General features: G+C 52.5%; 1 long non-coding RNA gene across 1 annotated transcript; it reads right to left on the bottom strand.

Moving 5' to 3' along the window:
- Positions 1-3196: 3196 nt before the first annotated feature.
- Positions 3197-5021, bottom strand: LOC122241202. Its single transcript, XR_006221230.1, has 3 exons — positions 4755-5021; positions 3705-3923; positions 3197-3591 (listed from the first exon to the last, which is right to left on the bottom strand). It is a non-coding gene; the product is annotated as an uncharacterized LOC122241202 (long non-coding RNA).
- Between the last annotated feature and the right edge of the window lie 5985 nt (positions 5022-11006).

Raw genomic sequence — 11006 nt, 5'->3', positions numbered from 1 at the left:
AGTCCCAGTCCAAAGGCTGGACGACCGGGAGCACCATGCACGGAGAAGATCAATGTCCCAGCTCAAGCAGTCAGGCAGGAAAGGCTGAATTCTTCCTTCCTCCACCTTTTGTTCTATTCAGTCCCTCAGTGGGTTGGATGATGCCTACCCACACTGGGAGGACAAACCATTTGAACCGAGTCCATGATTCAAATGCTAATTTCATCCAGAAGCACCCCTAAATAGCGTTTAGCGAAACCTCCGGGCCCCCCATGATCAACCAAGTTGACACCTAAAATTGACCTTCACAGGGTATGTGGTTTAACCTCGAGGCTCGAGTGGGGCCAAGACACCCCTTTCCCCTTGGGTCTGAGTGTTGGGGCAATAGCCTCAGGTATGCTCCTATCTCCAACTCACCGGGTAGGAGGCACCACCGGGAGAATGCCACAGGGATGCTGGCTTCAGTGCCCCGCTGCTAATGGACGTGGACTGACCGATGCCTCATGCTCTGACCAATCCGATGCGACCTTCCCTTCTTTATTGGGCATAAAGGGATTGGGCACAAAGGGGTGTCTGGCATAGGGGGAGGGGCTGAAGCGTCGCGTCCCACTCCTGATTCCAAGGAGATAAAGGGAATGAATATTCTGAAGGCTTTTGTCAAGTTGTCCTCCAGAAAGCCTGTCTCAATTTCCACCGTTACCAATAATACCCAGGAATGTGCATCTCACCACATCTTTGCCAAGACCGAGTATTATTATTTTGTGAGGCAGGCGATGAAACCTCGAGGCGCTTGCCTTAAACATCACCTCTAGAAACCTAAGTCGCTCTGACTCTGATACCGGCTGGGTGAAAAGAGACTAGTCACTCCTGCCACAGTGGGTTAGTTCTGGGATGGAGGGAAGATTCCAAACCAGACCAGAACATGGACCCAAAGACACTATGGTGGGCGCTCTTGTTGGGTGGACTGACCGTTAAGCCATCTCTCTGGGTACCATTCAGGTACACACAAACAACCAGAGGCAGGTGGCTAGAACTCAGTTGCACAGAGAGCAGGTGGACTTATTTCTTTCTATTTCAATGGCGCTCTGTGCCCATAGCAGCCCCAAAGATTGTTCCCTTGTGACCTGTTCCATCAAGTGTCTTGATGATAAACCCCGAACACCAAAGAAATCTTCCAAGAGTCCCGTGTTTTTCTCTGTACAGACCCAAGCCACATGAGCACCCCCTCCCCCACCAGAGGTTTTCTAATTTCACCCACAAAAATGGCCCTGTGGTTGTTGTAATTGGCATTCCTTTAACTACTTCCTTCCTAGGCTTGTTGGCTCTCCACTTCTGTGGACTCACTGTTTCTGTCCTGCACCAGTTCCTCCCCAGAGGGTTTCCTGGTGCCTTTGGCCTCAAGAGCGTCCCTTCTTTTCTCCGGGTGGGGTGTGGTCTCAGCCGGCACGGGCCTCTTGGGTCCTGAGCCATTACGAGTGTGCTGGGTGTATTTTTGTTGGTGGTGGTAGCACTCGGCATTTTTGTCTACAAGTACTTTCCCGGGAAGCTGTGTCAGCCCCGCAATTAGCTCCCTCAATCAGGAAAGCGGCTCATCGTGAGATTAGACACATCTCAGTGGCTGATTGCCGGGAATTTGGGAGAGAGCTGGCGGGGGATAATCTCCCGCTTTCTCTCTTTCTCTGTGTCTTTTTTCCTGTTTCCATTTTAAATAACTGCTTGATTGTAAAGAGGGATGATTCACTACTCGAGATTTCTTCTGTAACTTAGTGGGGAGGTTAAGAGAAAGGAACTACCCCCTCCCCCCTCCCCCCACCCCCACCCCCAAGTCCCAGATCCCTTCTGTTCTATTTGCTCCCCTGGGAAGGCAGGAAGAGGGCAGAAGAGAATACAGCTCTGCCTGGCCTTCCCCACACTCCCCCGGAAAACCAGAGAGCCTCCTTCACTCTGACCCTGGCTCTGGGAACCCACTTCCTCATTGCAAATCTCCTCCTACCCCCCACCCCACCCTGCCCCATCCAGCTCCAAGAACTTCCGTCTCTCACTGTCAAAAATACTTTCCGACTGCAAATCCTCTTCCTGAATTTCATTTTGTTTGGTCGTCAAGAGCAATTTATTCCCTGTCCTCTCTGATGCCTTCTTCTGCGGACACTGGCCAGCCTTCTCCTCCCTCCTCTCGTTCCTTCCTCCTTTCCTCCCTCCCTTCCCTTCCCTTTCTCTCCTTCCCTTCCTCCAACAAATATTTCTGGAGAACCTAGCATGTGTCATGCATTGTTCTAGGCACTGAATGGACCAGACACAGTCCTTGCCCTCATGGAGTTTACATTCAACTTGGGGAACAAGACGACAAAATAAATACGTGAATCCACTTATATTGTGACGGCAGGTAGTGATCAACAGAAAAGGGCAGAGCAAGAAGGTAAATAGCAACGAGGGACCTCCCTGAGGAGGTAACTCTTAGCAGAGAGCTGAATGAGGTAAGGGAAAGGGTCACATGGATATCCCCAGCTGAGAGAGCAGCAAGTGCAAAGGCCCTGAGGCAGGAGCATCCTGGTGCGTTATGGCAGGAGCACCAAAAATGAAGAACAGAGATTTGGCAGTGAGGCCAGAGATGAACAAGGACCAGACCCTGCAGGGTCTAGTAGGTCACAAACAAGACTCCGTCTTTTTATTCTACGTAGAATGAGAAGCTACCGACAGTTTTTGAGCAGAGGAGCGTCATGATCTGAGTTGGGTTTTGAAAGCCACATCTGGCTGCTCTCTGCTGATTAGACGGTAGAGGGGCAAGAGTGGAAGCAGGGAAATAACCCAAATAGCCTTTTTTTCTCTCAGCAAAATAACCCCCTCCCTCCAGCTGACAACCGGGAGCAAATTCAGCTAGAAGCGTCACAGGCAGCACTGTTGGTGAGGCAGAACCCAGAAGCCACCAAGGTGTAATCTGTCTTTTACAAAGAGAGGAGTTAAAAGGACGGAGGATAAAATTCAGCCCAGTGTTTGTTTGTTTGTTTTTAGAAGCATCTACTGATAATTTTTTTCTCTTTCAGATGTTTTGTTGATCAAATTATATTCTTGACATTTTGGGGACCTTCTATGTTTTCCCAAATGCCGCTTAATGATGCCAGAGTGCAATTAAGACTAATTTGTTGGCAGAAATAATGGGCAGTTGTTAGGTTCTACGAAGGAACAGACCTAGGCGCTCTGATTATTATTATCCTTATTATTGAGGCCATTATTATTGCTCGAAGCATGTGTCAGGCTGAAAGAAGCAGGAGGGAAGATGAAAAACATCTGGGCAGGGAAAAGAAGGTGCTTCCGAGGAAGTCAGACGTCCTCAGACTTGGAGTCACAGAGTGTGGATCTCACCAGCCCCACCTGCTCCTTGTGTGACCTTGCACGAGGGCCTTGACCCCAGCCAGCCTCAAGTCTTCTCATCTGGGAGCTGGGCGTATTAACATTACCTCTATCGTTGGATTGTTGAGGAGGAACCGTGATGAAATATTCAAGTTCGTGTCAGAGAGATGGAGTATTGGATCACTCAGGATTAAGTTCGGTTGTGACAAACTCAAAGTCACAGTGGCTCAGATGAACAGATATTTCTTTCTTTCACCTGCAAGTCTGACACAGGCAATGCAAGGCTGTTGCCAAGTCTACTCCATCAAGCCCTCAGGGACCCAGGCTCTTTCTAGCTCCCTGGTCTAAAACAGTGGCCAAAGTTCCACCTGTCATACCTACTGTGCGGGAAGCAGGGTAAAAAAGACAGACAAAAGCGGGAGTCAAGAACACATGCCAGCTGCCTTTAGGGAAGGCTCCCAGAGCCACCACAGGAGCCTTCCATTTCCGTTGCATTAGCTGGAACTCAGTCACATGGCCCTATCAAGCTGCAAGGGATGCTGGGAGATGTAGTCTTTGCTCTGGGAAGCCTTTTGTCCTGCCAAAAACTGGGGATTCTAAGATAATGGGGAAAAGAGAGATCAGATGTTAGGAGATAAGTGGAGGTCTCCCCCGCAGGTGGGAGGAATAAGAAGGAGAAGGTAGGGAGACACCCCCCCCAAACATCAGGTTTTATTTCTCCTTCTCCCTCTCTTCTCTCTCTCTCTCTCCTTCTCTTTAATGCTTATTTATTTTTGACACAGAGAGAGAGAGAGAACGCAAGCAGGAGAGGGTCAGAGAGAGGGAGACACAAAATCCAAAGCAGGCTCCAGGCTCTGAGCTGTCAGCACAGAGCCCAACGCAGGGCTCGAACTCACAAACTGTGAGATCATGGCCTGAGCTGAAGTCGGACGCTTCACTAACTGAGCCATCCAGGTGCCCCGCCTCCCTCTCTTCTCCATAGCCAGTCAACCACCAAGCCTGTTGGTTCTACATCCTAAACTTCTCTAAATCCACCCTTTGCCCTCAGTCTCCGTGGAAAGAGCCCTAGGCCAGACTTCACCGTCATTCTCTCGGACCATTACAAAGGCTCCTCACTGCCCTTCATCCCACCTGTGGTCCCTCTTTACTAATGAGCTGTCTGTGACTGAGATCCGATGGGGTTCCCACTGCTTACAGGACAGAATCCAATCCCCTGAGCTCAGCCTTCAAGGCCCTTCAGGGTGGTCCTCTGTTTCTCATTGCTTCTACTCATGTAACTTTCCTGGCAGCCGAGCAGAATATTCTGCTGGTAGCTGAATAAGCCACCTTTTCTGTCTTTGAGCTTGCTTTTTGTCCTCTACCCCTTTCTCTCTTTCCTGCTCAGAAAGCTCCTATTCATGCTTTAAAACCCACCTCCCCTGCTTTACCATTGGAGAGAAGGGTGGCTGATTCCTCCAGGCTGTGTTTTCCGGACTCCTGGCGAGCTGTCTTTCGTCTGGCTTTAGAGGATTAGAAGCACTGGCAGGAGACTGGAGGGTAGCCCGGAGAAGCTCGGACGGTTTCTCACCTCTTCTCTGCCTGGGCTAACATCTCCGGCAGCAGCTACATCTCCTGCCAGACAGTGCGCCCCTCTGTGGTTCCGGATTCTGCTGGGCAGCTTTCCTGGGCGTCTGGCTCCCTGCAGGGCAACTCTGTTTCCGGGATCTCGTAAAACCATCTCCTCTCCCCGTCCTCCCATTCCTGGGATGCTGGCGGCTTCCTGCTGTTACTAATTTTTGGATAACGCTAATTTGACTTCTCACCTGTTCCATCACCTGTGTAACCAGTCTCCTGCTCTAAGTTCCCACTGTGCGAAATGCCTAGAATAGTTTCTGTTTTCTTTTTCCTTAAAAATAATTTTCTTAATGTTTATTTATTTTTGAGAGAGAGAGAGATAGAGCGTGAGCAGGGGAGGGGCAGAGAGAGAGGGAGACACAGAATCCGATGCAGGCTCCAGGCTCTGAGCTGTCAGCACAGAGCCCGACGCGGGGCTCGAACTCATGAACCGTGAGATCATGACCTGAGCTGAAGTGGGACACTTACCTGACTGAGCCACCCAGGCGCCCCTTCCCCAGTTTCTGTTTTCTGAACCAGACCCTAAATGAGCCAACTGCCTGGCACAACATCTGGCCTACAGGGTGTGTTCAATCAATAGCTGTTGAATGAACAAATGAATGGAGCTTCCCTACCCCACCTAACCATGAGCTTCCCCAGCTCCTATGTCATTGCTTTATTACAGCATGCTTGAACCTGTTTGTTGACTCATCTGTCTCCCCCGTAAGACGTAGCTGGTAGTTGGGGATGTGGACACAAATATACAGGTGTCCTGACTCCTGAGAATGTTTTTTCTACCTTCTGTACCTGAGAGCTGGGAAGGAAAGGAGAGGGGAACGGAATGGAGAGAGGTGGAGGGTTCTCCACGGGTCTCTCTGCCTCTCTTATTTTATTTTATTATTTAAAAAAAATTTTTTTTTTCCAACGTTTTTTATTTATTTTTGGGACAGAGAGAGACAGAGCATGAACGGGGGAGGGGCAGAGAGAGAGGGAGACACAGAATCGGAAACAGGCTCCAGGCTCCGAGCCATCAGCCCAGAGCCCGATGCGGGGCTCGAACTCACGGACCACGAGATCGTGACCTGGCTGAAGTCGGACGCTTAACCGACTGCGCCACCCAGGCGCCCCTGCCTCTCTTATTTTAAACACAGGGCTTTGCTTCTGGGTTCAGGCGAGGATTTATGAGTGTGTTTAGGCAGTAACACGAGGGGACCTTTGGCGAGAAGTGTTCCCTGTCACGCTCTGACAGCCTACGGAGGGAGGCAGCTGAAAACATCAGGAAGGAGATTTTTCTTGCGCTGGTAGAGGTCCCAGCCCAACCTTGCCACCCTTTAAATGCCACCTGGAAACGCCTGGGGGAAGAGTGGGGGGCTCCTGCCTTTTGGGTGGCATTGTCAGAGAGGGAGCACTCTGATGAGTTTTCTCAAAGTTTAGTTTGGGCTTCACTGAAGACAGAGCAAGGCAGGGAGGTTTTTAAATTCCAGTTGGAAGGATTTGGATCAGACATTAGGAGGAGCTGTCGTCTGATCCTTCGTGATGATGTGAAGCTAGACTCAGGTGCAGACCTCGTTATTATCTCCTACCTGTCTCCCGGTTCTCTCCACTCTGGCCAAGCTGGCCTTCATTTTGTCCCTTGGATGTGCCTCAGGACCTTTGCACTCATTGTCTTCTCCACCACGTCTGTCCTTCCCCTTCGTTCCTGGATGCTCTTCATTCAGATCTCAGTTCACATGTCGCCTCCTCAGGGAAGCATCCCCTGCCCGCTCCAGAGAAAGTAGCTGCACGCAATCAGTCACTCCCAAACCATTGCCTGGTCTTATTTCTTTATTCCATCGGTGACTTTTTGTAATTATCGTATTTCTTTAGTTCCACACCCGTTCATTTTCCATCGAAACCTACTAGATTGCAGGCTTCACAAAGGCAGGAATCCTTTCTATTGTTTTTCCCATTCACACCCGACACCCAGGACAGCGCCTGACACATAGGTGCTCACTCACGATTCTTTGAATGAGTAAATCAGGTACAATGCCTCAAAACACTAGTGGCTCAGAAGTGACCCTGGGTGTGCTCAGCTGAGGTCAGTCTGGGAGGTCTTGCTGGGAAGGGGAGGACAAGCCTAGAAGTGGACTCTGGATCAGAGGCTGGGGCAAGAATTGAATGACATAATATCTGCAGTGAGCTTAGAACAGGGCCTGGCACATTATCGAGGGCTCAGCAAATGCTGGCCGCTGTTAGGTTCAGATGTGCCCCCTGTGGAGCCCCTCCTGAGTGCTGGGGGGTGGTGTCTGGGCTCTTTGGGCTGAAGATGTCTGCGTACCAGGCCTGGGCTCGAGGTGGCCTGAGCTGGCCATGGAGGCTGCTGGACCCGAGGCCAGGGGACAGCTTGCTCCCCCGGGGCCGGGAAAGACCACTGCACTGCCAGCGAGCCTCCGGGGACCTCGGAGACAGGCAGAGAATACAGTTGCTAAGAGTGTGGATTCTGGAGCCAGACGCCTGGGTTTGAACCCAGCTCTACCGTTTACTAGCATGGCAGGTTACTTAACCTCCCTGTGCCTCAGTTTTCCTAGCGGTAGAGCTGGGACGATAGCAATACCTGCCCGGTAAGACCTTCTCGGCTCTATGAGGATTTCAGAAGTACACACGGCAAGGACGTAGGCCCACCCACGTCTGGAATGAATTAAATGCTATAGGCGTTGGCTGTTAACACCGCCAAATCCAAACAACAATGTTGCTATTAGTTCTCTGGGTCTTACATAGGCTGTAATCGTGCCTCTCTGTGCTCCCCCTTCCAACCCCGAATCATTTGTTGAAGCACTGACCCAGTACCTTAGAAGGGGACTGTATTTACTTATTTATTTATTTTTACTTAAAAAGAAATTTTTTTTTTTTACATTTATTTATTTTTGAGAAACAGTGAGACAAAGCGTGAGCGGGGCAGGGGCAGAGAGAGAGGGAGACACAGAATCGGAAGCAGCCTCCAGGCTCTGAGCAAGCAGTCAGCACAGAGCCCGACGCGGGGCTCGAACCCACAGACTGTGAGATCGTGACCTGAGCCGAAGTCGGAGGCTCAACCGTCTGAGCCACCCAGGTGCCCCAGAAGGGCAGAAGACCTTTAAAGAGGTAACTAAGTAAAATGAGGCATTAGGGTGGGTCCTCATCCAACCTGACTGGCGTCCGTAGGAGATTACACATATGGACACACCAGGAATGCGCAGAGAGAAGGCCCTGACTGGACACAGCGAGAAGAGGACCACGTGCCAGCCAAGGAGAGAGGCCTCAGGAGAAACCCAGCCGGCCCACACCTTGATCTTGCACTTGCAGCCTCCAGAATGGTGAGAAAACAAATGCATTTCTGTTGGTGAAGCCACCCCACTCCGTGGTCTTTGTTATGGCAGCCGGAGCAAACCAGTGCACTGGGTCAGGACAATCTGAGGCCTAGAGATGTGGCCGTGTCCTCACCCTCTGGGACATCCCCAGCTGGGGACGGCCTCCCCCTGCCTGGACATTCCTGATTCCATTCACAGCCTCTCCCTCCCCCGGGGTGACAGCCCTCCCTCTGCCCGAACCATCATCACCAGTGGGGGTCCATCAGTTGGCCTGTCTGTGACCCATTCGCCCGGTCAGAGCCGCGCTAAGAAGGCTGAAAGCCACCTTCTTCTTCTTCTTTTTTTTAAATTTAACGTTTATTTATTATTGAGAGACAGAGAGAGAGACAGAGCGTGAGCAGGGGAGGGGCAGAGAGAGAGGGAGACAGAATCCGAAGCAAGCTCCAGGCTCTGAGCTGTCAGCACAGAGCCTGACGCGGGGCTCGAACTCACGAACCGTGAGATCGTGACATGAGCCGAAGTCGGACCCTTAACCGACTGAGCCACCCAGGTGCCCCGAGAGCCACCTTCTTGACATATGTCCCTGGTGGTAAGAAAGCAAGAAGGCAAGAAGCCCGCCTGCCTGAGCACCTCTGCAAACACAACCCCTCGCCCATCAGTCCGTGGGCCCGGGACAAGCTCAAGCTCGGCTCTTTCCAAGGGCAGTCTCCGTTTACTTCCTTTCTCTCACCCTCCGGACTACCACCTCTGCCTCGGTCCTTGGAGTTTTATAGTCCCCCTTCTTCAGTCAGAGCCAATCCCAGAGAAGCAGGTGGGAACGGACCCACCTGATTGGCGCAAGAAGTGCCTGGAGGCGGGGCCAACTGGTTGACTGACCTGAAGGGCGGCCGCCGCGGCCAGAGCTGGGGCTGCAGGGAGAGGCCCAGGGCCTGCTGGAGGGCAAGGTGGCCGGAGGCTCTGCGAGCAGCCGGTCAGCCGGGGGGCCTTGGCAGGGTCGGTAGCTCTGCTCAGCTGGTGAAGTGATGCTCTCCTCTGATTGAGTTAATTATGCTGATTGAATTTCCTCCTTCTCTCTTCAGTGCCTCCTTCTGCCTCCTCCTCTCCCCTGTCTCTCCCCTCCCTTCTCTCCCTTTGGAGAGAAAGGGAAAGGTTTCCTTAATGTGACTGGTAATTGTTATGCACACAGTGTCAGATGTTAATGCGGGCCGTGATTGACAGCTAATCAGCCCATCAGCTGTACAAAAAGAGTGAATAACTCGGTAATTTGATTTCCCCTGATTCCCCTGCGTGGGATGGCAGGAAAGTCTAAATTAGCAATCAGGGAGCCCATGGCAGATCCTGGAGGGCGGTGGTGAGGATTTAGGGGCTGCGGGGGCAGCCGCAGCCTTGTGGGTCCTGACACCTAGGCTGAGAGAGCCTGTCCTGGCTGGCCTCCACGGGGCGTTGGAGGAGCTTGGTGAGCCGCAGGGACTAAGAGTGGAGAGACTGGGGCAGTGGGTCAAGTCCTCGTCCCCAGGGCTGCCCCTTCCTTGGTGGCAGCTGGGGAGAAGCCCCAGGCTGGCCTCCTGGAGAGGGAAGGGGTCTGGGCTGGAGGTGCTCTTATCCTGTTGTCTAGGAGACCACCCTGGAGGTGGTTGGGATGTGGCAGCCAGGCGCCTCCCACCGCCCCCCCCCCCAATTCTTTTAGAGATGGTTGCCAGGGTTTCCACCGTGTGACCCAAATTCTTCCAATTCGGGGAAATAGTTGTCCCTTCACTCAGCTTCGGGCAGATTCTGCTCAGGTAAAATGGAGCACAGCAGAAGCACATGTGGATTATCTGGTCCCAAGTGAAGCCATCTCTGGCCTTCCTGGGGAGGCAATAGTAGCTAGACACAGCTGGCATCCACTGGGGGCCCACTGGGGCCAGGGGACCATGCCAAGTGTTTTGTCTGTATCCATCGTGAGCAGGAAGGAAGATTGGGCACCTGTTCCAAGTCCTACGTGAGAAAATGGTGGAGCTGGGATTCAAACCCAAGGCAGTACCGGCTTCTCGGCTGTGGTGACAGAGGCAGCATGAGGTGTGGTGTCCACTCTGGCCTGGCCTCAGGTGGCCTCTTACTCATCAGAAGGCCTCCCCACTCCCTGTGAGGTCCTAGCCCCAGAGACCTCTCCCCGCCCCGCCCCTCCCCGGAGAAATACCTGGGAGTATCTATAGCCATATGTGAATATTTGTCCTTTTAGGGATGGGGAAACTGAGGCCCAAGGAAGACAGGGATGGGCCCGAGGGTACATAAAGGACCATTGACCCAGCTAGGGCTGAAACCTAGCTCTCCTGCCCCAGCCTAACAGTGTCCAGCCCAGACTACCCTCCAAACCCCCGTCTTACCTGCTTATCTCTTCTCCTTCTAGCCTCAGCCATTCCCTTCCCAAATCCTCCTCCCCCCCAAACTGTGGGAGCCAGCAGGGAGCTGGGGAGGGGCTGCCAGTCCGTAGGGCCTGGAGATGCCCAGGGAGGACTCTAGGTGGCAACAGCATGTTGCTGGGAGGGAGCCAGCCCTGAGCAGCTCCACTGGCTGCAGGAGAGGCAGCTGCTGGGGGTGGTGGGTGGGCAGTGGTTTTGGCCTCCTTGATGTTCTGAGAACATAGTAGCCTGGGGCTGTGGGGCCAAAAGGGCTGACTGTGCCTCATCAAACACTGCCTGGCCCACCTCCAACCGTGAAGCCCTAATTCCTATGTTGCCTTCCCTGCATTCTTCTTGCGGGGGTTGGGACATTCCCTGA

The sequence above is a fragment of the Panthera tigris genome, chromosome C1 (genome assembly GCF_018350195.1).
Source record: "Panthera tigris isolate Pti1 chromosome C1, P.tigris_Pti1_mat1.1, whole genome shotgun sequence".
In the NCBI taxonomy this organism is placed as follows: domain Eukaryota; kingdom Metazoa; phylum Chordata; class Mammalia; order Carnivora; family Felidae; genus Panthera; species Panthera tigris.
Note: the sequence above shows the minus strand (reverse complement) of the source record. Positions and strands in the feature narration are given on the sequence as shown.